General features: G+C 38.3%; 1 long non-coding RNA gene across 1 annotated transcript in view; it reads left to right on the top strand.

The window, feature by feature from the left end:
• LOC106014386 (uncharacterized) overlaps positions 1–24269 on the top strand; it is a 64072-nt gene extending 39803 nt beyond the window's left edge. The window contains exons 2-3 of the long non-coding RNA XR_011806710.1: positions 13342–13428; positions 22868–24269. This is a non-coding gene — a long non-coding RNA (uncharacterized lncRNA). The remainder of the gene's footprint in view (positions 1–13341; positions 13429–22867) is intronic.
• The last annotated feature ends 1169 nt before the right edge of the window (positions 24270–25438 follow it).

Below are 25438 nucleotides of genomic sequence, written 5' to 3'. Positions count from 1 at the left end.
CTATAAATAATGCCTTCCTTAAACAGGTGAAGCTGTAGAGGGAGTTCTGATGAAACCAGGTGAAAGACTTCCCCAGGGAGTCCTGATATTTGAGAGTAACCTCTGTGATAATATAGAGAGATAATGTCTAGGGAAAATCCAGCAAGATATGCATCACCGCTATTCATTAAAGTACTCTGGAAGATTTTAGCCATCTTTTTTGGAACCAGAGAAATAAAACAGTAGCTCTATTTGCAGTAATGGAGTTCTACCAAGGTACTTTCTATGCCTCATTCTCTTCTGTGTCAACGGGTCTAAGTGCAGAGTCATGGAGTCAATAATGCTGCTTTGTAATTACTTTCAGGCAGTGTGCCCCTGTGTATGTGCATGCATCGTTATGTGTGTGTGTGTGTGTAATTACATTTGTGCCTTGCAAATTGTGCTGGGCAATATGTTGCATAACTTCTGCTTAGCATATTCCTACAAAACTTTTTTTTTTTTTTTTGAGAATGTGCAAATATGTTGACATAGGTTTTACTGGTAATAAAAAAGAACATATCTATACATGTTAAGCATGCAAAGATCTACCAAATTTTACTGAAACACATATTGATGAAATTTGTACTGAAAACAAAATTCCATTCTAAAATCCATCCTGTTAGGAAGCTCATGCTCACTTTCTGAATTAATCCCCTTGATGAGCAAACCACAGTGTGTATTTTGTACGTGGTACAGAGTAAACCATTCTCAGATCACAAATGCTCTGTTCTGATAAGGGTGTTGGAACTTGTACAATGTAGAGGTGAAAAAAATGGGATTGCTCCAGAGGGAGCAGGATACTCAGAGCTAGAGAAAAGGAGGCAAGGAACTGAATGGCAGGAATGAGCAGTCAGTAACACACAACTTTCACATTTTGCAATCATAGTGAAAAACTCTAAATCAACATCTATGATCATTATGCCGAGAGTGTGATTTCCTCATGGAAAAACAGAGCAAACCTCAGAGGAATTCACATGAAAGAAAAGCTATTAGGCTTACCCACACAGAAGAAAGAAACCATCGATGTCACCTCTTGTATGGCAACGTGTAGTCAAGTCTGAACTGTTGAACAAATAAGTGTTAGAGCAGATTATCACAACAGACGATGACTATGCCAAAAATAATCTGGGGAAGTGCCTCAATGAAACAGCAAGGTATGTGAGGAGATGAGGAAAATAAGGTGAAACCAAAGAATCTAAGTTAGTGCTAACAGGGACTCTGCCTGTACTGAGGGACCAAGGAATGAGTCCCGGCTCCAAGGTCACTTTGGATGCATCCCAAATTCCTGTCAGGATAAGATTTGAGTGTGTGTCATTTGCCCTACAGTGCTCTGGCTTCCCTGTGAACACTGGTATGCAGGCAGCTAGGGAGACACAAAGCACAGTCAGAAGGAAAAGGAGAACTGATGTATGAGGACTACTTGACCTGCAGCTTTGGTCTGATCCAGTGGCATTTGAGATAAATGCTGCTAACTTTCTGCAAATGGATTCACTTTATGGAAACCTCAATCTCTCTGTCAGTGGGAGTTATGAGCAGAGCTATTAATAGCAAGTTATCAATAAAGGAATGATCTGCTGGCTGGTTTGATTACAACATTTCCATTGTATACTAATTATATTTATTACAGATATGTGATTTTTATGTATTTATTGGGCTTCAAAGTTTAACCCATTGACAATAGTCTTGACAAATAAGATGAAGTAAATATGGACACCTAATAGTTTTGAGATGATCCTTAAATTATGACTGTTTAGGATAATATACTTAGAAGATGACCACGATGATGTCAACATGTGATATATCATCCCACAGAAGTGCATATGTTTAATGAGCAAAATGGGTTGTTATATCTCACATTCACCCTCTATAACTTTTTGGCTCCAAACAGTATATTTGTCTGTCTGAAGATTTCAAAATAATTGTGCAAAATTGGTCCATCCAGAAATATTGGGCCTGGTTCTTATTACATTGTAGTTTTGGTGTTGGATGATAGCTATCAAATTACTGGTGACATGTTCCTATTCTAAGTAACATTTTACATATTGAAGACAACAAGAGTACATCTGAGCCCTGTACAAAGAAAGGCATCTAACTTCCTTCCTGATGCCAGCTGGGACTGTAGCATTACATTAGTTTTGCTAAAGATTAGAGTAACAACCTATAAATAAGTAATTTAAGAATAATGGTTACATACTTCAGTAAAGTTACTTGATAGGCATGGCTATCTCCATTTTCTGGCAAAAATAAATAAATAAATAAATAAATAAATAATTTTATTGCACGTATTGCAATAAATACAATTCCTTTAGAGATGTTTATTATTTAAGATTTGATTTTGAATAGAGAATTGAGAGTAATGAAAACTGTAGGAAACTTTCAGTCAGTGATTCAAAGATATTTTGTGCTGCAGTGATCTTTTACAGCAAAAAGAACACCATGAAGCAAAATCCACTGCAGTCACTGGCAACTAAGATTAACAGCTCAGGTGTCAATTGCACTGCAGACACATTTTCACTTGGAGCTTGGCTGAATGCCCCAACTCATTTCACAAAACCTCTTGAACAGTAACATTCAACTTGTAACAATTTTCACCTTCTGTCCATCTGGACTGGATAAGACCCCGGGAAGGAAAAAAAAAAAAAAAAAAAAAAAGTTTTAAAAACTCTTCTGATCCTCTAAGCTGTTTGGCCCAAAAAGGGCCTCTTGCTGGATAAGTGAGGACATAACTGGTATGCACAGCCCATCTATTTAAAAAAAAGGAGATTCATTTTTTCACGTGATCACTTTTGCCATCCAATCCCTGCACCTCTGTTGTAAGCAAGGCTGCTTACAGTTGTGTCAGATGGAAATAATGCTGGAGAGCATTCAAAAGAAGCCATGCATTAAATAAAATGAGGAAATGCTTCTAGAGGCATGCTCTAGACAACCTTACATGATTCAGATATTGGTTGTTGAAACTCATGACAAAAAACAAAATCCTCAGGCTGAGGCACAGCACACACTATCTGGCAAACCAGATAGATACGCTTGTAGTTTAGTCATTCAGCTTCTTTCTTCCACCTCCTCCCTGTGAATATTCATGTCTAGTCTTAGGCTTGCTTGCTGCCTTTTCACGTTCTTTCTGGTGGGTGCTGTGACTCACATTGCCTGCCTCAGACTCCTTTCTCCTTGTTCCCCCACAACTCCTCACGTAACCTCCCACATGTCAAACACACCTCCCTCCATTCATTTCCTATAGACTTCTGTGAGGAGTTGCTCGTGTTCTTTTTTCTTTTTCTTCTTTTTCTTTTTCTTTCTTTTTTTTTTTTTTCTTTTGCAGAAGATACAACACCCCACAGAAACATCAAAACTTGCTGTCCTCATTCTCTGCTGAGCCATCTGTGATGTGGAGCTCCTCCCCTACTCACTTTACTCATCCTCTGCTATGACACAGCTCTCTCTGACCTCACTCCTCTCTCTGTAACAGCACCTACGTATTGATGCTGACGCAGTGCTTCTGACTCTCCTTCCTGTGACACAATCATCCAATGCTTAATCCCTTCTGAGTTAATTTTGTCATTCAGTGGTGCTGGCTCTGCTTAGCTGGAGAAGAAAGCACTTTTTTTTTTTCTCATTTTTCTCAGACAATGATCTTACTCCTTGCTTCTCTCCATTTCATCCAAACTATGAATGTCCCATTCCTGGAAGTTTTCAAGACCAGGCTGGACAGGGCTTTGGGAAACCTGATCTAATGGGAGGTGTCCCTGTCCATGGCAGGGGGCTTGGAACTGGGTCAACTTTTGGGGTCCCATCCATCCCAAACCACTCTACGACTCTGTGATATTGGGGGGTTTGCTAGGGACATGAGTGGGACAGGTGTGCAGAGTGATACTGAGCTTCTGGCTGTGACCAGAATTCAGAAACAGTGTTGGAGTATCTGCTACCATATCCTCTACAGACACTGTCGACATATGTCAGCAGCAATCTGGTCGCTGATCAGAGGATTACATTGTGACCCTAAACACATAATTTGTGCTGAAGTTCAGGATAGGAGATAGTTCTGGGGCAATCTTAAAAAAAAAATAATGGATAGAAAAAAGTAGTTATGAAAACACTCAGTTAGTGCAGTGTTGTGAGTACTTTCTTCATAAAATCTTTTCTTCTATATAAAAGGCTGAACTCAAAGGTCCGTGAATCAAAAGTAACTTTCTGGAGAAAACTGAGCTATTCCAATGTCACTGAGGTCAAAAATAACCACCGGTCACTGTCTTAAGAGAAATGATCCAAACTCATACAGAAAGAGACAAGCAGTTAAAAGATGACACCGGGAGAAAGTGAAAATAAAAAAAAATAAAAAAAAAAAGGTGTCTGATTGCATGGATTTAGAACAATCCAAACAAATTTAAAACAAATTATTGTTGCTATTACATTATTACATTTTTGAAAATATTTTTTTTAAGTTTTTTGTTTCTTTGTTTGTTTTTAATCTATACTGATTTCAAGAACTTTGATTTGGTTAATAGTTTGTGTGTGGGACATTCTTGATAGCTCAGTCCCGTTTAGGAAATGAAATAAATAGTAAATAGTAAATAGTCATATTTCTGTGAGATTTAGTTTTTTACATTAGTGCAAAGGACACCATTTGGTAAAATTGTCAACCCGCACCCTTGGTTTTCATGCTACATTTACATGTGCTTGTAGTTAATTGTATTTATAACTAGTCAAGGCACAAACATTTTTTAAAGCATGATTTCTTGAAGCAATTTCATTCTGGTTAATTCCAAGCTGTATTGTAGAGTGCTTGTTCCTGGGAACAGGCTACTAAAAACATACATATTCCATAACTCCTACACTTCATGCTATAAAAAGCTGCAGAGCAGCATCCATGTGATTTTATCCATTGGGATACTACAAGTGCTTGCCGAAATCTTTTATTCTATATTTATTTAGAAATCTTCATCAGGAAAGATTTGTATATTTTTTTCTACAATGTGGTACAACTTCTGTTGACCTTGAACTAACAAAAAATGCACCTCTTGTCCATGAGAAAGGAAACAGGACGAGACAGTTGCATAATGAGACCATATTTCTTCTGATTAAGTCAGTAGACTTTTATAGTCTGTCTCATCTGAGAGACGTGACTCCAGCTGCTGCGTGATTACAGAGCAATTCTCTGAATCAGGGGGTTCTGATAGATGCTAATGGTTAGGCATAGAGGGTTAGGCATTTCAGAGTAGAAATTAAAACAACTAGTGCTTTGAACAGGTAACTGCTATAAATGAACACTACACTTCCATCAAAAGTTAAAATGCACATTAATATGAAAAGGGCAATAAAGCTGGTGAGGGGTTTGGAGAACAGGTATTATGAGGAGCGGCTGAAGGAGCTGGGATTGTTCAGCCTGGAGAAGAGGAGGCTCAGGGGCGACCTTATCGCACTCTACAGGTACCTTAAAGGATGCTGTAGTGAGGTGGGGGTTGGTCTGTTCTCCCACATGCCTGGCAACAGGATGAGGGGGAATGGGCTAAAGTTGCACCAGGGGAGATTTAGATTGGGTATTAGGAAAAACTTCTTTACTGAAAGGGTTGTTATGAATTGGAATGGGCTGCCCAGGGAAGTGGCTGAGTCACCATCCTTGAAGGTCTTTAAAAGACCTCACTAACATGTAGAAAGACATCACTAAGATGTAGAGCTTAGTGATATGGTTTAGTGGAAGACTGGTTAGTGTTAGGCCAGAGGTTGGACCAGGTGATCTTGGAGGTCTCTTCCAACCTATACGATTCTGTGATTCTGTGAAAAGGCATGGAAAGTACTTAAATGTTTTACCTATCAGAACAACCACGAATATAGTTTAGAATTAGATAAAGTGAGACTCGGAAAAATCTATCAAATGAACAAGATTTAAATTGCTGAAGCAATCTAATCATTGAAGAAATGTTTGCAAAGCTACTAACTCCTGTAAGAGTTGCAAAAGAAGCTATTCCAGTCCTCTGAGTCCATTTACAGTCAAAAACAATTACTTGACAATGTGTTCCCTTAAAAGGTTGGCTACCTTCCATGTTTCAGGTAAATTTGTGCTTTATTATAGCTGCTTGGCAAAGTTTGCAAGCACCAAGTCAGCTTATATGAAAGTTCTCAAATAGTAACATTTTCTAACCCCCTACAACTTTATTTTTAAATGCTTGGTAGAAAATTTATGTGTGAAAAATAAAAGCTTAAGCAATCCCTATCCCATGGATTGTATAAACCCAGTCAAGTCAAAATGTTCTTATATTACTGCATTGTGTAGTTGTTCATTATGAGCTGACAGTCAAGGGTGTGTCTGATGATTGTTTGGGCTGTCTGTTAAGTTTACCCAATGTTCATCTGTTTAGTGGTATTTGATGCTCTTGGCTTGCCAATAGGTTATTATATGCATATATCTGAATGCCATTTACGAGAAGATGAACAGTACAAAATATGAATTGTGTTTTTACAAAGAAAATATTTAATTTATTCCTATTCAGATATAATCATTTCCCTGAACAAAAATCCTTCACCTAACTTCTGTCAGTATCATCCTACAGATTCAGCTAATGCACTCAAGAGGGTCAATGGAAACCACCTGTACTAGTTAACTTGTGCTTTAAAAGCTGTATGATTCACTCCAATTTGTCACCTGAATAGATATATTGAGGCTTCAAAAAAGATGCTTGTAAATTCAATAGCTGTTCAGCCTGGAAGAAAGAATTTTAGGGAAAGAATCCATAAACGTTTAAAGTCTTCAATTTGGGGAGAAAAAAAAAAAAGGTATCATCTAAGAGAATGTTTCAGAGAGAGTTTGAGGAGTAATGAGGATGACAGCTAAAACCAGAAAGCCCAGTAAGCACGACCCAGTAGGTCAGAAATTAGTTGTAAATCCAATACTCTCCACCTCTGTACCTGAGATAAGAGCATCTCTTAGGACACACGTAACAAGGCAGTAAGGTGGCAGGAAAAATGGGTATCAATAACTGTTGGGACAGGCAGAAAGTGCAGTAGAAAGTAGTGGCCACAGCCACCTATGGTGAAGGTCTGATGTACCTGGGGCTGTAGCAGACATGCTCCAAGACATCTGCTGAGTCTATGTCCTCCAAGGAGGTGGGTGAACATGTAGCATGGAGTGGGTCACACCCTCAGATGCAGGACGGGATTGGACACTGTAGAGTTCAGCCAGGAATAGCAAATTAAAAGCATATGGTACAATTCTTCCAGTGTTTCTTCCAATTCTTCCAGTTCCTCCAGACTGCCTCCAAAGGTCTCAACAGTGGGTTTGAATTCCGGTCAGGCTCACTTCTGGGGCTTTGTAGCCTAAGCTTCTATGTTGAAAAGCAGAGTAAACTTGCTTGTTCAAAGCTCCATGATACTGCAAGAAAATAGATATAGCTATGCAAGCTAGCGTTTCTTCAGTCACTGCAGTGGTTGCAGAGTAGGTGTGTTTTGGGGTGTCACTTTAAATTAGAGTTAATAAGAAGTTACCTGAGTGAACAAGGTGTGTCTGTGTATGTGTGTGTAAGAGGGTGTTTAAACAAGATACCCTGTACTATGAGATACATTTGTACCAGGGGAAATGGTGAAATTTTACAGACAAGCTGTTTTTCTTGTTTTCTTAATTTTTTGAGTCTTGGCCATGCAACTGAAATGTTTCTTTAATTCATCTTTTGATGGATTAGCAGGTGGTTTGTTATCCTACTGGCATATGCTTAGGTCAGCACTAGTAAGCAACATTTAAGAATATTGATCTAGCTTTATCTATTCTTCAGAGTCCATTTATATTACTTCTGGTCTTTAAAAATAAAGTATTTCTGTATGAATCAATTACAGGAAAAGCGGAGGCTCTGTGCTTCTATCTGGACATCATGTGACCACATGAAAGAAATGATAATATTCCCTACTCACAGAATTAACTAGAAATGGCTCTGAGTCACACAGTCCTGGCACTTGCACAAATGTTCCCCAAATTAGGAAATATTCATACCCTGAATTTTCGTTCAGCCTGTTAGAAAGCTGTGAATCTCAGCTCTGGATCCAAATTTTACCAAGTTCCAGGAATGTTCAGCCACGAGGCATGGGGGTTGTGTTCAGGTTCACATCTAGAATTATTAAATATCTAATCTGGTTTCCTAATGAAGCAGAATTTACGTGATCAGACTGCCTGTCAGTCCATACCTAATAAATTCTGAATGAATTGGCCTATTGCAATCAATCTGGAGAGAGCAGTAGTTACCTCAGAAATAAGCACATACATACCAGTGTTATGAGTGCTGGATGCTTCATAGAACATTTCCTACACTGCTTGGAATTTAAGATGAAATAGGTACTTCTCTTGGTTGAAATGAGACCTAGATGCTTAATTACAGACATTAAGCAATCTGGGGAATTCAACTGCTTAGAGAACTTCTGTACTAAAAACCCTCCATGATTAGAGGTACGGGCACATTCAGAGCAAGGTAGCAGCCTAGGAAGAGCTAAAAGTATCTAAGTTTTGAATTCAGGTTGCTCTCAGGTGGGAATCTAATGAACTTTCAGTGGACATGATCTGAAGTTTTGGAGCTAAGGTTTAAAAGAAATCCAGGAAATATTCTAAACTACTGCTTACAGAAGAGGGAACAATTCCTATCTCACTATTGGTTGGTTTATGCGGTTTCATATGTTACAAGTTGAATATAGGTGTGTTAAGAGATACAGGTATGAGTTTATGACATAGAAAAATGTCATTCCTCACAGAAAGCTGTGAAGAAGTATTCAATTCAATGAGATCATCATTTCTGCCTCTGAACAGTTTGTACCCTCAACACATAAGTATTACAACTCATATGTTCCATGTACAGACAGACTTTCTTTAGTTACACAATTATCATTATCATTATTGTACTTGAAAGCATAATAGCTTGTCCCAGTGAAATAAAACTCTTATATATATATTAATCCCGGAGAAATGTAGAACTGGGAAAGGGAAAAGTCCTGTCAGTAGTAATATTTACAGAAGAAGCTTCATGAAGGCAAGAGTAAATACAGGGTGTTGACAGATAAAGATCTACTTATCAAAATAATACTGTTTGAAACAATAACCAGCATGGGAACATTTTAACATTCCAGTGAATTTACTAAAGCTCCATCTTTACTTTCCTGGTTTATAGCACAGGTGACTAATCTATTGCCTGCAGCCTAGTTTCTGCCTGCCCAAACAACTAATCTAGCCTTTAAGTAGTCATGCAGTTTACTGGGATGGATAGGTTAAGAACTGTCCTAGTAGACTATTTCTAGCCACTCTCTTTCTCAGGAGTCACTTAGCCTTATAGTTGTTCTGTGTCTAGATATGTTCACATGAAAGAAATTAGCTTGATATGTAACAGTATTTTTATATTAGGTAATACAGGCTCTGGGAGAATGTAGTGGGAGAAACTATCTACCTAGCAAGAATTACCTCCTTGTATACTGAAGACTTTTGCATCAAGCTCATCAGTTCTCTGAAGGATTTCTGTATTAATCTTTTCAAATAGATCTGATTTTGGCCACAGCACCAGCATCAATATGGGGTTTCTATAATTGTATTCACTGGACCACTCAGTAACATCAGTGTTACAGCAGATTGTTGAAGTAGGTAGTTGAATAATTGTCTCTGAGGTGCCTCTACTACCGGAAATGAACAGCAGTACAAGGGCTTTCCAAAACATGTCAAAACCATTCTCATTCATGATTTATTCAAACCTTTGGCCCAATCTTTCCAAAGCCCAGTAAAACATGAGCATTGGTTTCTTTTCACTTTCTAGGGAGGCATAGTAGTGGCATAAAAAGTTGTTACCTCACAGAGATGTGTTTCTAATAAGTTGTACTTGCTGACTGACAGAAAAGCCTTCAGGCAGGCAAACATTGTGAGCTGACTAACACATCTGAGATTTGCTTGCCAAAACACAGGTATATTGTGCCATTTATGACATCTGAGGATATCCAAGGCAGCTGCATGGAACTAGAAGATATGATACAGAATATGAGGAAGATTCACACCCTTCAAAAATGGGTGGTTCCTATTAAACATCTGGACTACATGTAGGTAACCACATAGAATCATACATGTAGAATCACAGAATATCCTGAGTTGGAAGGGACCCATACAGATCATCAAGTCCAACTCCTGGTACCGCACAGGTCTACCCAAAAGTTTAGACTACGTAACTAAGTGCACAGTCCAATTGCTTTTTAAATTCAGACGGGCTTGGTGCAGTGACTTCTTCACTGGGCAGCCTGTCCCAGTGTGCAACCACTCTCTTGGTGAAGAACCTCTTCCTGATGTCAAGCCTAAACTTCCCCTGCCTCAGCTTAACGCCATTCCCATGGGTCCTATCACTGGTGTTTACAGAGAATAGGTCGCCTGCCTCTCCACTGCCCCTTGTGAGGAAGTTGTAGACCTCAATGAGGTCCCCCCTCAGCCTTCTCTTCTCCAGGCTGAACAGGCCCAGTGCCCTCAGCTGCTCTTCATATGTCTTCCCCTCTAGGCCCTTCACCATCTTCGTCTCCCTCTTCTGGACTCTCTCTAACAGTTTAATGTCCTTCGTGTACTGTGGTGCCCAGAACTGCACACAGTACTCTAGGTGAGGCCGCACCAGTAGAGTAGAGCGGGACAAAACCACATATAGGTACCTGGGTGTAGACAAACACAAGAGTGTGAATATGGTGTTGAATCTCCATTGTGTAGGCCTATTTTAGATACCTTCAGTGTAGCTATTCAGACACTCTTCATTTTAGCCTAAACACCTGCCTTCTGGAATCCTATCTGGGCTCCAGTTGTCTGTTCATGAAGGCACAAGACTCCTTTGGGTCTTTTGTCATGCTTGCAGCCCCATATAGGTGTTTTGCATACTGCAGTGCATTTCAGGTGACACTGAACTTCAGTATTCATCTGACTGAACTGAATTCCTAAAACTAGGTAAGAAGAATCCCAACTATGATTTCATATTTGAAATTCATGGTTTTGTAGAATGGAAGCATAATTTCCTCTAAGGCAGATGATATGTATAAATAAATGTATAAAAAATGTACTGCTAGTTATCTTTATATTGGATGTCCTCCTCCCTTTGTGGCAGCTTTTTCTTTTTCATTTTTCTCTCCTCCACACACACACCCCTCCCCCCTCAGTGGTAGCTTATGAAATAAAAACTCCAACAATGAACAATAGACTTAATTTTGCAATGATGGTCTCTTAACCACCAGAATTTCTGCCACACCATCCAACTTTACAGTGTACTGAGCATTGCCAAGAGAAGTCTTCTGATGACGGCATGAGAAGCCATCAACAGGTTCTCCAGAGCCATTCAGTGAAAGTCCATATAGCTTTTTAATGGAGAATGTTGTCAACGATTAGATTATCTTGCAAATACAAACCTGCAGAAGTTTCAACACCTTGTTTGTCAAAATGACAAATCATTGGTGGTTTTGATTTCAACAGTGGCACTTGACTAGTAGATGCCATAGAAGGCTGGGCCACAGAATGTTACTGAATCTACATTTGAAACTGAAAGGGTCTAATTATACTTTCCAAATGGTTAGTGTTTTATGAGGATTTATCAAGATTAATTATTGTGATTGTAAACAATTTGTCTTTGAATAATGTGAATATAAAGTGACTTCTTGAAATTCACACACTCTAATAAATAGAGGGGGGTCAGTGCCAGTTTTTGTTTGTATATTTGGAGCATTCATCAGTCACGTTACTGACATATAGTCAGTCCTCTGAAACACAACACAGCAAGTTCAGTTAAATTCAGACTGACAGCGTGAAAAGAAAGTTGGCAGAACACAGGGTCCCGTTGCTAAGCGATGCTTGGCAATACAACACACGCACATTATGGTGCTTGTGATGACACCATGAGGAGAGGAGATGTTTTCAATATAATGAAAATCCATCATTTCAGAGGAGTTAGGGAGGAGCAGTAGCCAACAGGGTGAATGGATGGGAGACATGTCCATAGGGAACCACATTTTGCTGTTAGTTTCATTAGCGTGAATACATTAACTTCATGAAAGATACTCTGGATTAACTGAGGAATCACTGTAAAATGTTCCAGACACTATGCTGAAACTGCCTGTAATGTTTTGTGAAAAAAATAATCCACGTTTTTCACAATGCTTCCAGCTTGCTTCTATGTCACCCCGGGTCAGTGTGAAAATTACAGATAACTCCATCTGGTTGTGGATTTCACAGTTGTCATTGTGTGCCTTCAGGTGACTGCAGCCCTCAGCGTGCCCCATTCTTGAGCTGGACTCAGAACAGCAACACTGGGCTTTCCCTTCTCCATCATATTCACAAGCACATATTGCCCTTTGGGCCCAAGAGGGGAACAGCTCACAGAGGATATCCTGAGGCTGAGGAGATGGGGCAGAAAGTAGAGGAGACCTTTCTACCTCATGGTCCCCCCTGCAGAAGTCTGTCATATGACTTCTGTCTGTTGTGTCCTTCATCCACATTTTATGTGTGAACCTCAGTCAGTTATCTTCCAGGGGCTTCCAAAGCCAAGTTCACAGAGCAGATCCTCCTAGAACCTATGTTAAGGCACATGGAAAATAAGGAGGTGACTGGTGACAGCCAACATGGCTTTACTAAGGGCAGATCATGCCTGTCCTCCTGCTTCCCCTCTATTCTCTATCATACTATTTCAGTGGGAGTTGGTTTTTTTGTTTGTTTGTTTGTTTTTTTGTAAGGCATCATTACTACTCTGACTCTGCTATTTCATATTTCATAACAGGGAGTCCAAATTTACTTCAGTTCTGCGGCTTTCACAGTTATCTGTAACCAGTCCCTGCTTAGTCAAATAGAAAAGAAATGGATATAAATATTGACTTTTATTAAATCAGTGACAAAAACTACATTGGCTTTATGTCTATTGCTAAACAATGTTAACCAGGAGTCCTTTCTAGTTTTGGAGTCTTGCACATCTTATGGCTTTATCCTGACAAAAATACCTATTATATTATATTCAGCCTTTCTTTGCTCTTGTTTTTACTGGGAGAAAAGTCAGATGTAAAAACAAGAAAGGGTCAGTGGTCTGGATGGTACAGGACTGCTCTGCTGTTAAGCAGTGACAATGAATACCAGGTTTTCACCTATATATCCCATATTAGAGGATCACAAAAAGGGCAGGGAGAACAACCAGGAGGGAAGGTCTGTCAGTCATCAAATCTGTGCCTCCAAATGGTAGATTGCATGTCTATTGTGAAATCTTTGCTTGAAATATAGTAAAATCAGTATTTCAGAATCAGCTATTGTTCTGTGTTTTGAATGGCTTTAGGAGGAGCCATTTTAAGTTCACTCAAGGTTTTCTCTTTTAGGTGCTGAAACTTCTGGAACCAATCAAACAAGTGTTGAAGAACATAACATAAGAATAAAAGAAAACCCAGTGAATCCCAGGAATGAATGTGAGTGTTTTGCTGGGTCAGACCAGCATGTCTGGAGTGTCACAAGACAGACAGATGTCTCTGTGTCTGTATGAGAGGTGTCACTAAACATGGAAATTAATTGGTGTTAGAGAGAAAGGATTTTAGTCAGTGATTTTTGTCATCCTTACTTCACACTAATTTAATTTAAAGATACCTTCCAGTCAAGCTATTACCTCTCTCCTCGGTATTCCTACCAAGATCGGATGTCCTTTCTGATATGGTAAATCAACAAAATTTTAATATGCACTGAATTTAATGAGAAAACACAGACTTTCAGGCTGTGGGCTGGTTGTGTACATTGTGAAATTGCTTGCAGAGTGAAAGTGTTCTCTCACAGGGGTGAGGACAGGTGTGCATCTATGCATTCATGCACACATATATACAAAATTCACTCCTTTTCAACATGGCTCTTCCCTACCTGCAGCAGGATAATCAAAGGAACTTGAGAGTCTATAAGCCTTTCTGTTGCATTTTTAGTGAGCTAATAAAAGTCAGATCAGATCAAGGGGTAAGTATTCTTCATATGGAACAAATATTTTTAAAAAGTAAGTGTGGCATGTGGCTTTTAGCTAAATAATTTGAAAAGCAACAAAGTTTGAAGTCCTTTTTTAATACTAGATGTTTTATTATACTGTATTATCAAGAGTAATGGCAGTGATTTTTCACACCAAGCTAAGAAATTACCTTAGACTTCATTTGAACTAGTCACGTAACAAAACTATTTCTGTCTGTATTTTTGTGGAGGAAGAACATAGATCAAAAATACAAATTCTATTCAAAGTTATCTTCAAAGAAATGAACAGGGAAATTTTCCTGTTATTTTGACAGCTAAATAAAGAATACAGGAGAATTAACCTGTTTTTCTTGCACTTTTTTATGCTTGTTTATCTTGGTATAAAACAGAGGAAAGATGTTTGACCTGTTTATTTTATAATTAATTTTATTGTTACTACTATGTTTCAAAAGCATCTGATGAGAATAATAGAACTTTTGTGTTTATACATTGTGCAATAATATCTCATTTATTTTATTCAGCAAGTCATGTTTCAAAGATAGTAAGTTCCGACATGAATAGTCAAATACTGTTGTAGGGTTCTGTTTTCTTTTTCTTTCAGAGACAAGTGTGCTGTTTCTTCACTTCCCTTATCTCTTTCAGTCTAACACCATCGTGTTACTTTTCTCTCATTAGAATCCTTTTATGCCTTCTACCATAGTTTTTTTTCTTTCTTTCCTTTTTTTTTTTTTTTTTTTTCCCCCTCCTGAAACATTTCCCTTAACATACTGTACTGGTATCTTCTATTTGTTCTTTTAAATTTTGATACAGCTTGTACTCCATAATCAGCATATCAGTGTTAAAATGAAACAGAAAAAAAAAAAAAAAAAAAAAAAAAAAAAAAAGAACAAGAGATTCATTCCTGAATAAAAGCTGGAACAACTTTGGTAGTTATTTTCTAGCCTGTCCTAGTAATAAACAAACTGAAGTTTTTTTTGTATCCTGCACAGTACTTCCCACGTTGTTAGGTATGATCAAATGAATAGCTGCTATGTTGTCATAGAAATTAATGTTTTTTCTTTGTCTGGGAAGCCTATCCACAAAACTTAAACTAAATGTAAAGTAATCCCTTGGTTTCATAAGAGTCCTTTTTTGGGGGGTGGGACAACTTGAACCGAATCTACTTAGCTTAGTTGTCTGGTGAAACCGTGCCTAAAGGAATTGCCAAAGTTCACAATACTGCTAGTAGGGGTAGAAAAGTACCCTTAACTGCTTGATTAAAATCAAAAATCAAAGGTGGGAGGTAGAGAGAGAGAGAGATCTACTTAAAATTAGACAAATATATTAGCTGAATAGGATATCCCTCAGGATGCATTTGAAGGTACTTCAATTGAAGTAAGCTGACACTTGTTGAGGAAAGTAATATGAACATTTTTAAAGGGAGGTGAGAGTGAAGAAGCATCTCAGTTAGGGGAGTTTGGTGTCCTCTTTGCAGGACACAGATAAATGCCATTTCATAAAGAAGTAGTACTAGAATTATGATGATTTTTCATGTGCATGTTGATCTTCACTCACAGTCTGAGCTTCCTTATCTTCCTTATCCTTATCCGCACTAGAGACATGTTATATCCTTCTCTTCTGCTGCAAACTGCATCTGCATTGTCAGTATAAAAAAACATGCATGACTAAAGTGATAAATAGATATTGAGCAAGTTACAGCATTGCCGGAAAAAAAAAAAAAAAAAAAAGACACTTTATAGCTATATTAAATAAAAATATTCCTCAAAAAAGGACACTGACATTTGACAACAGTAGCAAGAACACTTGCTACTTCCATTTAAAGCAAGCAAATCCCTTAACCAAGCAGCTAACTAACTAGAAAAAAAAAATCATAGAAAAGAAGTGAAATAGTTCAGGATCATGGTAACCCGTTCCACTGTCCTACATCAAATCGTCATTTTGAGCCAAAGAACATCATCGCTAAACCATGAAGAACAAAAGCAAAAATACTGTGAAAATGAAGGAACAGTCAGTCTCATAAAACAATTGGTTTTTCTCAGCTTTACACATAATTTCTGCAATTCTAAATCAGTTTTAGGTTGAATCTGACTTTTAGAACAAATTAAAAAAAATAAGGCCTCAAGCTTCTCTAAGACTGCCATCTCAAGAAAACCTGTTTATCACCTATTGAGTAATAAGGATACAGGTTCTGTAGTCAATTGATTTTGGTGGTTAATGAGTTTGACCTGAGGCATATAGATGGTGAACCAGGACTCTGTCTGAATAAAACCAGTGAGTATTTCAGGCTTATTGCAACAGAAATTAAGCTTAATAAAACACAAGCAAAACAACCTCCTGCTTCCCATATTCTGAGAATCTAGGCAGGATTACCAAAAGGTTATGTTAATGCCATAGCTTTTGTAATGCTTCCTTCAACTCTGAAGTAAAAGTAATAAGAAGAAAGTGATCTGAAAAACAGTTTTATACTCTTACTATAAAGACAAGCTGTATTTGTCCTCTATCATATCCTATTCCAAATCAAGGCAAAGCTAAATTAATTTTCTGTATTTTGTTCCATTTAGTGAATGAAAAGTCTAGTATTGTTATCTAGGGCCACTGTTTAGCAGACTAAGGATATTATGCACAATCCCAAACTTTAAGACAGGTGAGTTTTTCCTTACTATATTGAAGTTTTCAGGAGTACAAGTTGTGTCAATTGATGGGAAAATAGAATCTCCTGTTATAAAAGACAGACACTTCCACCCCATGCATCCTCTCTGAGTGAAAGCGTCAGGAATCATGGTCATTGAACATTTCTTATACTGAGGAATGACACTTCCTGGAATATGTAAGAAGGGCCAGGATCAGTGGTGAGAAAGTGCCTACACACCTCATTAGATCAATAACACACAAATAAGTAGGCATAAATCTTTTGGGGAGATAAAAGGTAAGACCATTAACAATGAAGAGAGGTATTCAGTAAATCACTGTAAATAGAAATATCACAGTTAAGTATGACCATCACCTCAGCAACTCAAAAACCTATGTGGGACAAAAAGCTATGTGGGACAACTATATCACTTCTACACCTTTCTGGATGCTGATAGGAAGTTTTCTTGCTCCCACTTAGATTAGAAGATGAGAGGGACTGCCAAACAACTATATTGAAGTTTAATAAATATATGCTTGTTATGTGACGAAGAACCTAAACTTAGCAATAGGATCAGATTTTTCACCTGATAAATTCACTTGTCTTTTACTTTTGCCATTATTTGGAGGGGTAAAGTGGGTAGAGGAGGGGAGGAGCAGGAGGTGCATGATATGTTTGTCTGGTATAATAGTAATAATGCAGTGAAGCATCTGAGTAACAGATGTTTCATCATCAAACAGAGTACATGGAAGAGAGTTGCCAGGTAAGGCCAGGTGAAGAATCAAATCCCAATGTAATTGGGTTTTATGGGAGATGAAGTGGAAAGCCACATGAAAGCAGTAACTGGTTCAGCCTGCAGCAACTTGCCTCCTAAAAGTATTTAGATGGTAGACAGAACATCACACCAGACCTCTGCTCCTTTCCTTGGCTCCTGCTGGTAGCTCAAAATTACTTCAAGATGTTGGTTCTTCAGCTTTAACGAATGCTTTCCTGTGCACCTTGAGGCAGCTGAGATTAATGGGGATGCTGCAGCCTAGGAAGCCCCCAGTGGAAGATCTCTACCACACACGGCACAGCACCCTCTGCTGTGACACTGCTTAATCCCAGAGTTCAGGGAACGTTTGTAGCTTGCCACCTTTCACACAAAATGTCACATCCCCTTCTTTGTGCAAGTGCCTTGTAATAGCTGTATTTGCTTACAGAAGGGCTTGGCACTATTTTGCCTAGAGGTAATCCAAGGCATAAACTGGCATAAACAAGTGAGGGAGTGGAAGGCACACTCACAGGCAGAAGTCACTGCCTGACTACTTACATGCTGTTAACCCATCATGGAGAAACTTGTATGAATGCCAAAGTGAAGTAGGTTAGCTAAACAAACAACTCCTGATTGCAAAGCTGTAGAAACATCCAAGTCACACATGCATGTCAACTACAACAACAACAACAACAATAAAATAAAAAAGGAAAAAAGTCACTACAAAGCTTCACTTTGGAGCTGATCTATGTCAGGGGAGAATGGACACCTACACTCTTGCACTCTCTCTATGCTTGAGCTTCAAGAGAGGCAAGGGTATGTTTCTCTTGGTCAGCATGGAATGAATTGCAAAGGCTGTCTTCTCAGACTACTGGCACAGGCCAAGTGTTTGGAGGGTGAAATGAAAAAACAGTTTCTTTAGTATATTTCTCCAATATTGTAACAAAACCCCGTACTACCAGCAGGAAAGGATTAAAATTCTGTGTTAGTGCGGGTGGAATGGAATTTGGAAGGAATAAACAAAAATAATCCTGGGCATGATTCCAAGGGAGTTCATAAGAAGAATGCCACAGGAATAGTGTCTGTCAAAAGACAAGAGTCTAAAAACAAATTGATTCAGCTTTCAGTGCCAAGAAGATTTGAATACAGGGAAGAGTCTCCATCTTCTTGAGTGAAGTTACGCACAAAGATTGTAAGCAGTGAACAAGACTTTCAAAGAGCCTTTCTGGTAATGAGAGAAGTGAGAATATCTCTGAAGATAGCAGTCTATTTTAAGCTACATGAAAAGAATAAACGGACTGAATTCCCTTCCCTATGACATTTTGAAACCCCCAAAAGCAAAACCCACAGCATTTGGAAGTTAAGCCTACTAGGCAAACATACTACAAAAATTAAAGATAAAAACAAACAAACAAACAAAAAAGGAGACAGAATAACACCAAGGCAAGGGAAGCTGACACTGTCAAGCTGTCCAAAAGCAGGAAGAGGTCATTATGAATTAAGATTTCAAGGTTTAAGATGCTTAAGTGGTTGTGAGGATTCAAATTCAGTGCTGGGATGATTTTTCATGTGGTCTTCCAGAAAGATGAGTTTCCTATATAAATAAATAAATAAAGAAAAGAAAACAACCAAAATTCCCCAAAGAAAACAAACAAAAAATGCCTATATGTAAGTAATTACAGATGAATAATAATAATAAAAAGGAATCAGATGCAATATGTGCTTCATTTTATTGGGGACTCAACAACTGTTACAATAAATTTTACAGACAGACAGATGTGGCAGCAATTAACAGATAAAAGCTTTCTATGAGAATTCACAAAAGTGTGGAATGAGTTGTGATCCAGTGAGCACAGATGAAGCTCCATATATCTGTAGGGACAAACATGAGAATTTTCCTCCAGCCCTGAAGGACATAAAATGTTCAAAAGAGATTCCAGCAAAATGGAGGATAATGATAATATTAGTGAATTAATATTGAATGAAAGGAGACTCAGCTCTTCAGAAAACACTTTCTGTAATCAATGTAAGACACCTAGGACATCTGATGTGGTCTACAACCCTAGCTGTCACACTCTGAAGAAATAATAAGCAAAAGATGGAAAAGCAGCTCAGATCACTGCTAAATTTTGCATATGATGTTTTTTGTTGAAGTGTTCTTGCATGGCCAAGTAAACCAGTTATGTGCCTTGAAGTTAAAGTAGGATTAAAAAAAAAAAATGCTTGTTTCAATATGTCTGTGTTATGAAATGGAGAATTCTAGAGAATTTTGTCACTGGAGGGATGACCCAGGATACTAGCCAGAGTTGGATTTAACCACCATCTTTCTATATGATAATAGATGATATATAATCTTGTATGTCTTCATTATTTACATATGTAAATCAGGTGTTCTTATACCACTGTAATGGAAAATTTGGTGGGGGGGATAAAAATCAGGAATTATTGTGAACTACTTCAGTACTGCCTTAGTGAAGAATACACAAGCATCAAAAGATCTTGGCAAAAATCAGTCAGGCCAAAAAAATAGGTTGCTAGCTGATACCTAAAATTCCAAAGACAAAAAAATTAAGAGTTCAGAGTCATCAGTGGGACAGTTCTAAACAACAGAAGTGATGAGAGTTGTGGATAAAACAGTGCAGTCAAAAGCAGCCCTTCTGTCACCTAGAAAATAACATTGTATTAAAAAAAATAACAGATTTATTCCCTTATACGCTGATTCTTAGAAAAGAACAAAGTGATAAAATGCAGAATGCAAGCAATTGTACAACATCAGAGAAGCAGAAAGCACAGATTACATTTTAAATGAAACCTTGGAACATGCCAAGATCTTGGCCATCAGTCCAAAACTTAATGCAAGGGTTGAAGGCCCTCTGATTGCAGCATAGTGTTTCCTTCAGTTTGTCCTTTTATCTTACTTCACTAGAGAATAAACATTTGTAGATTAAAAGCCAAAGATCCTATTATGGTTCTTCAGTTTCTGTTCCTCAAACTGAGATGCTGAGGTTCTTTAAGTACATATTTCATGGCAAAAAACTGTGGAATTGCAGAGTGCTTCTGCATCATCCACAGCATATAAAGCAAAGATGAAGAGTATCATGTGATTAGATCTCCAAAACAAGTTTGCATTCACTCATCTTATATTGTCTGGTTAAATTCATAGAAATTCTTTGTGGCACTAGCACATTAGTCTACAGAACCTCTTTTCATGAGATACTTTCAGCATTAAAGAAGATGTTAAATGCAGCCTGTTCTTTTCACCTGCCCCCCAGACCATCTCAGCTTAGACCACTTCTTGACAGTGTGCAGAAGAGCCTGGGGAAGATCTCTCATCCTCAGTATTCACAGCCACCCCCACTCACAGCACCCACGTTTCTGCTTTGCCACTGGTGCTGTGTGGGCAGGCAATTAGTATGTGGCTTGCAATCTCCATCTATGGAGTGGGTTTCTAAAGCTTCGTGTGTCTCATCTACTTCATTCTGGAATCCACCCCAAACCTCCCACCAGCCAAAAATCAAACAGCTTTACTTAATTCTTTCCACACATACCTCCTTCAGGCAGACTAATGATCTGGGGCTGCTTGTTTCTTTATATTAGGAGGGTGCAGCTCCTCCAACACAGTAACCATTTGATGATATTCAGAGTAGTGTCTTTCATATCCCAAACTTTTCACTATCCTGTCAGCAGCTCCTTGTGAATTCCTCTCCATCACTGGTAAGCAAACCTTAAAAATAAATAAATAAATAAATAAATAAAATAAAATCCACAAAGCCTTCATTTTCTCTGGACCTGATAATGTTAGATATCCTTTCCTTTCAGTGAGAAGACTATTTTGTTTTACAAAGGGTCTTTGGGTCAAGAGAGTTTTGGGTGTAAGCAGATAAGATATATTAAAATTGCCTCTCTGAGATTATAGGTGCCTTGTATATCAAGTTTGACCAAAATATGTTTTGAAATGTCCAGGACACTGTGTTCTGTAAAAAGTAATTGTGAGTGGAAACTTTGAGCAACTTGCAATAATAGTACTGCTGCTGAGCAGCATTATGTACTGATATATTTTCAAAAACAATCCTTTATGTGTCTATTATTTTTATCACTTTGTTTCTTTGTTTTCCATTTCTTCAAGATCTTACAGTTTCTGAAATGATAGTATGAAACCAACGCAAACATTATTTTATAGGGAGTTGTTTCCAAGGACAACCATAAACAGTTTTAGCCACTCTGGGATTACTCCCTGGGTAAAACTGGAATGTTACCAAACCCAGTACATCTGTGTGGGCAAAGGCCACTCCTTTGCAGAGGTCTAGCATGGATCCTGACCACCAGCTAAGTTGCCCTCATGCTGTTGGGGTATGCAGCTCCAAGTCCCTGTTTCATACATGCACATGCACATATGGCCATAACAATGCTCAGCTGGAATCATGCATGACTGTGGGAAGCGGCATGATATCAAACCAACAGGAAGCAGTGGAGGAGTAGCTGAAACCAGTCCAGCGTAGGGGACACCCATATTGAGAATGGAGGAGGAAAATATCTGAGCTGAACATGTCAGGAACAGGGAAGTAGACACAGCCCTAACACAAAAGCATCTTCCTACAGCTCTGCATGCAAAAACACACACACACACAATGTCTAAATCAGACCTATACAGGCAGAAAGTTTCATAAAAAAAAAAAAAAAAAGAATAGTTGTAATATTTATAGAAGTAAAGCATTTTCAGGTACAGATTATGATGATGCACTGCAAACCGTATCAGACCCACTCCCCACTACATCCTTTGTCAGTACTCTATGAAAAGAATCTTCTTTCCAGCAACATACCTATTAGAAACACATGCAGGTCTAAACAGGATCAGTTCATTTTGTTGCTGGTTGTTCAAATATATATTCACTGGTCTATTCTTTCCATGAGGATCCAGAATTCTAAAAATGTAGATGGTAGGAAATACTGTGGTTTTCTACTGTGCTGTAACATTTTAAACTACATATTGGTGTCTTATGATCCATAGGACAGATAATTGTGTAAAGTAAATGATGACTGTATTTTATTGGCAGTTAAGATTAACTCACTCATGGGCTTTGCATGTCTGGGCACTGATATGTGTGTGGGCTGTTTACCTGGGAAGATTCCTTCTCCATACAAAAAATATAGATGTCAAAGGACCAGAGCGTGAAAATCCCACTCACACCCATGAAAAATTTTTCACCTAAGACCACCACTGCTGTTGTCCGATTGTGGGTGGACTAAGTGATTATTTAGTAATAGGATTACAAGGGTGAACAATTGCTCAATGATTACAGTAAAGAGTTCACTAATTGCCTAAAGGGATTGATTGGCCCACTCCTCTGGCTAAACAAAAGCCAAAGTCTTCTTTTGGGGGCAAATTTGAATACAGTCATTTACTTAATTTGTTGCCTGATGTGTTGGTATTCTTTGGAAATGAATGTGTCTGTCTTCATTAAGAAGAAAATATTTGCTTATATTAACAAGTTTGTTTGTTTGTTTGTTTGTTTGTTTTCAGCTAAAGAAATCTACTCTGATGACTGCTTTATTGAAGATTCAGAAGAGAGGGGTTGGGGGGGGGATTGTATGAGTAGAATCCAAATGCAATAAAAAGTGCAATTAACAATATTTGATAGTTGCTGTAAAGCTGAGAGCAGGACCTGTTGCTCATGGCCAAATTACAGGTTGGAGCTATTCAGATGGAATATAATATATTGCTATTTCAAATATCCTCTGCAGTTTTAACTTATATATATATATATATATATATATATACACTTCCTGGATGGAATTCTTGGAGTGAGTTGCTGCGTACGGCTCTGCAGCTACTAGCTTTCATCTCTGAAAGAGATGAATATGTGTCTCAGCCAAAAATTGTATGGATGAACATATGGCTAAATTCCAAGGCTGTTATGCAGCCTTTTATAGTCCTTCCTTCTCAGACCTATAGATGGGCCTTATAATGCCATTTTGTCCTGTATGTGTCAATGAAAATGCCCTCCTTTCTCCAATAGCTCACATAAATCTCTAGTTGATGCAAAGCATCATCACAGCACGAAGAGAAAGCCTGACAGAAGAGAGAGACAGTCAGTTCCTGAAGACCCTTGACGAATCAGAACAAGAAAGGAATAATGTTCAGAGCCCTAGAGAGTAGCATGTCCTGGAAAGGTAGATGAAGAGTGGCACCTACATGAGCCCAGCCCAAGGGGAAGAGTTCCTGTAAAGCTGTTGAAGTCTGTACTGGGTCTGGCTGGAATGTTAACTTTCCCGGCAGCAGCCCACACAGTGCCGTACTCTGTACTTGTAGCTGGAACAGCAGTGTTATCACACCAGTGTTGCGTCTACTGCTGAGCAGCAGTGGCACAGTATTAGGCCTTTCTCTAACCCTCCTGGGGGGTGGGCAAAAGGTGAGGAGAGAAACATCACTAGGGCAGCTGACCTAAACCAATCAAAGGGATATTCCATATCACGTCACACTCAGCAATAAAAGGTGGAAACAGGAAGAAGAGGGGAGGGGTGGGCTCTCGTTGGGTAAACGTCGGTCCTCCTCTCAAACACCGGCTGCGTGTGTTGAGGCCCTGCTTCAAGGACGTGGTCAATCATCGCTCATTTATGGGAAGTAGAGAGTAAATTCTTTCCTCTGGACTTACATATAGCCTTCATTTATTTTATTTGTTTGTTTTCCTCCCTTCTTATTTTTCCCTTTCCCTCTCCCTTTTTCCCCTTCCCCTTTTTATTTCCCTTTAGTTAAATAGTTTAGTTCATAATAATCTTTATTTAATTATTATTATTATTTCCCTTTAATTAAATTATCCTTATCTCAACCCATGAGTTGTTCTTTGCTTTACTTCTCCCCCTCCTCATCTAAAAGAGGGGGAGTGAGAGAGCGGTTGTGGGGTTTAGTTGCCCAGCACGGTAAAACCACCACACAGTCTTATTGGTGTGGTAGTCCCCTGGGGCAGCAGAGGCCACCTTCTGGTGATTCTAGATAATATCTGGTAGTCTGAGAGCAGGATTAGAAACAAAGGATGCTCAAATTCTAATATTTATTTAATTATTTGTCACCTCTCGTATCTAGAAAATACCTTACTGCATCTTGATTTTGCTGCCAGGTGAGGAGTGTGGGAAAAGTAAGTAAAGGTAAGGTATTCGATTAGTTAAAGTACACAGGTGCTTTGCAATTGGACAGCTTTTTGTAGTTGCTATATGTAACATTTGTATTTTTACAAGCAGGCAGTAAAATCCACATGACTTGGGACTCCCAAGCAAAAGTGACTTTCTCTTTCCAGAGGTGCAGAGAACTCTCCTCTTCTGACAAGTGGAAGAGTTGGTTGTTGAACACAACTGAAAATCAGTCAAGCATATAGGATATAGTTTAAAATTAGTGTTGGAAATATTGAAATCTAATTGCAATTTGAGAAAACATGGTCATCTAGTTTACACTGGATTAATATGGTATTTACTTTTTTGCTCTCTTTAGTTTGAAAGCAGTCGAATACCAATAGGACAACATTCATGACTGAGTTAAAAGGATAGACAATTCTTCAACAGCCAGCCTGAAAGATTTCTATGCCTACATTCTTCCTGGTGTATGAACAGGAACCTTAGTTTGATTACACACATCACTGTCATGTCCCTATTGTATATTTTACCCTAGGCACAAACTGAGTTAATATTTTATTAGGCACTCATCAGTTTGAAGAAAAGTAATGGTGGAAGCAAAGTGATGGAACAGTCATTTGCATTCCTATGAGAATCTTACAAGTAAATAAAGTTGCTTAAGAAAAAAAGAAAGAAAAAGAAAAAGAAAGAGAAAAAGAAAAAGAAAAAGAAAAAGAAAAAGAAAAAGAAAAAGAAAAAGAAAAAGAAAAAGAAAAAGAAAAAGAAAAAGAAAAAGAAAAAGAAAAAGAAAAAGAAAAAGAAAAAAGAAAAAGAAAAAGAAAAAAAGAAAAAGAAAAAGAAAAAGGTGAGAGTGAAGCTCTACATTCCTGCAGTTATTCCCAGGACACTATCTATCTACCTACTATCTACCAAAGCAAATGTTATTAGTTTAATTTAATAGACACGTAGCTCATGGCCAGCAACTCAG

The sequence above is a fragment of the Anas platyrhynchos genome, chromosome 1, assembly GCF_047663525.1.
Source record: "Anas platyrhynchos isolate ZD024472 breed Pekin duck chromosome 1, IASCAAS_PekinDuck_T2T, whole genome shotgun sequence".
NCBI classification, from domain to species: Eukaryota; Metazoa; Chordata; class Aves; order Anseriformes; family Anatidae; genus Anas; species Anas platyrhynchos.
This window is presented reverse-complemented; position numbering and strand designations above follow the sequence as displayed.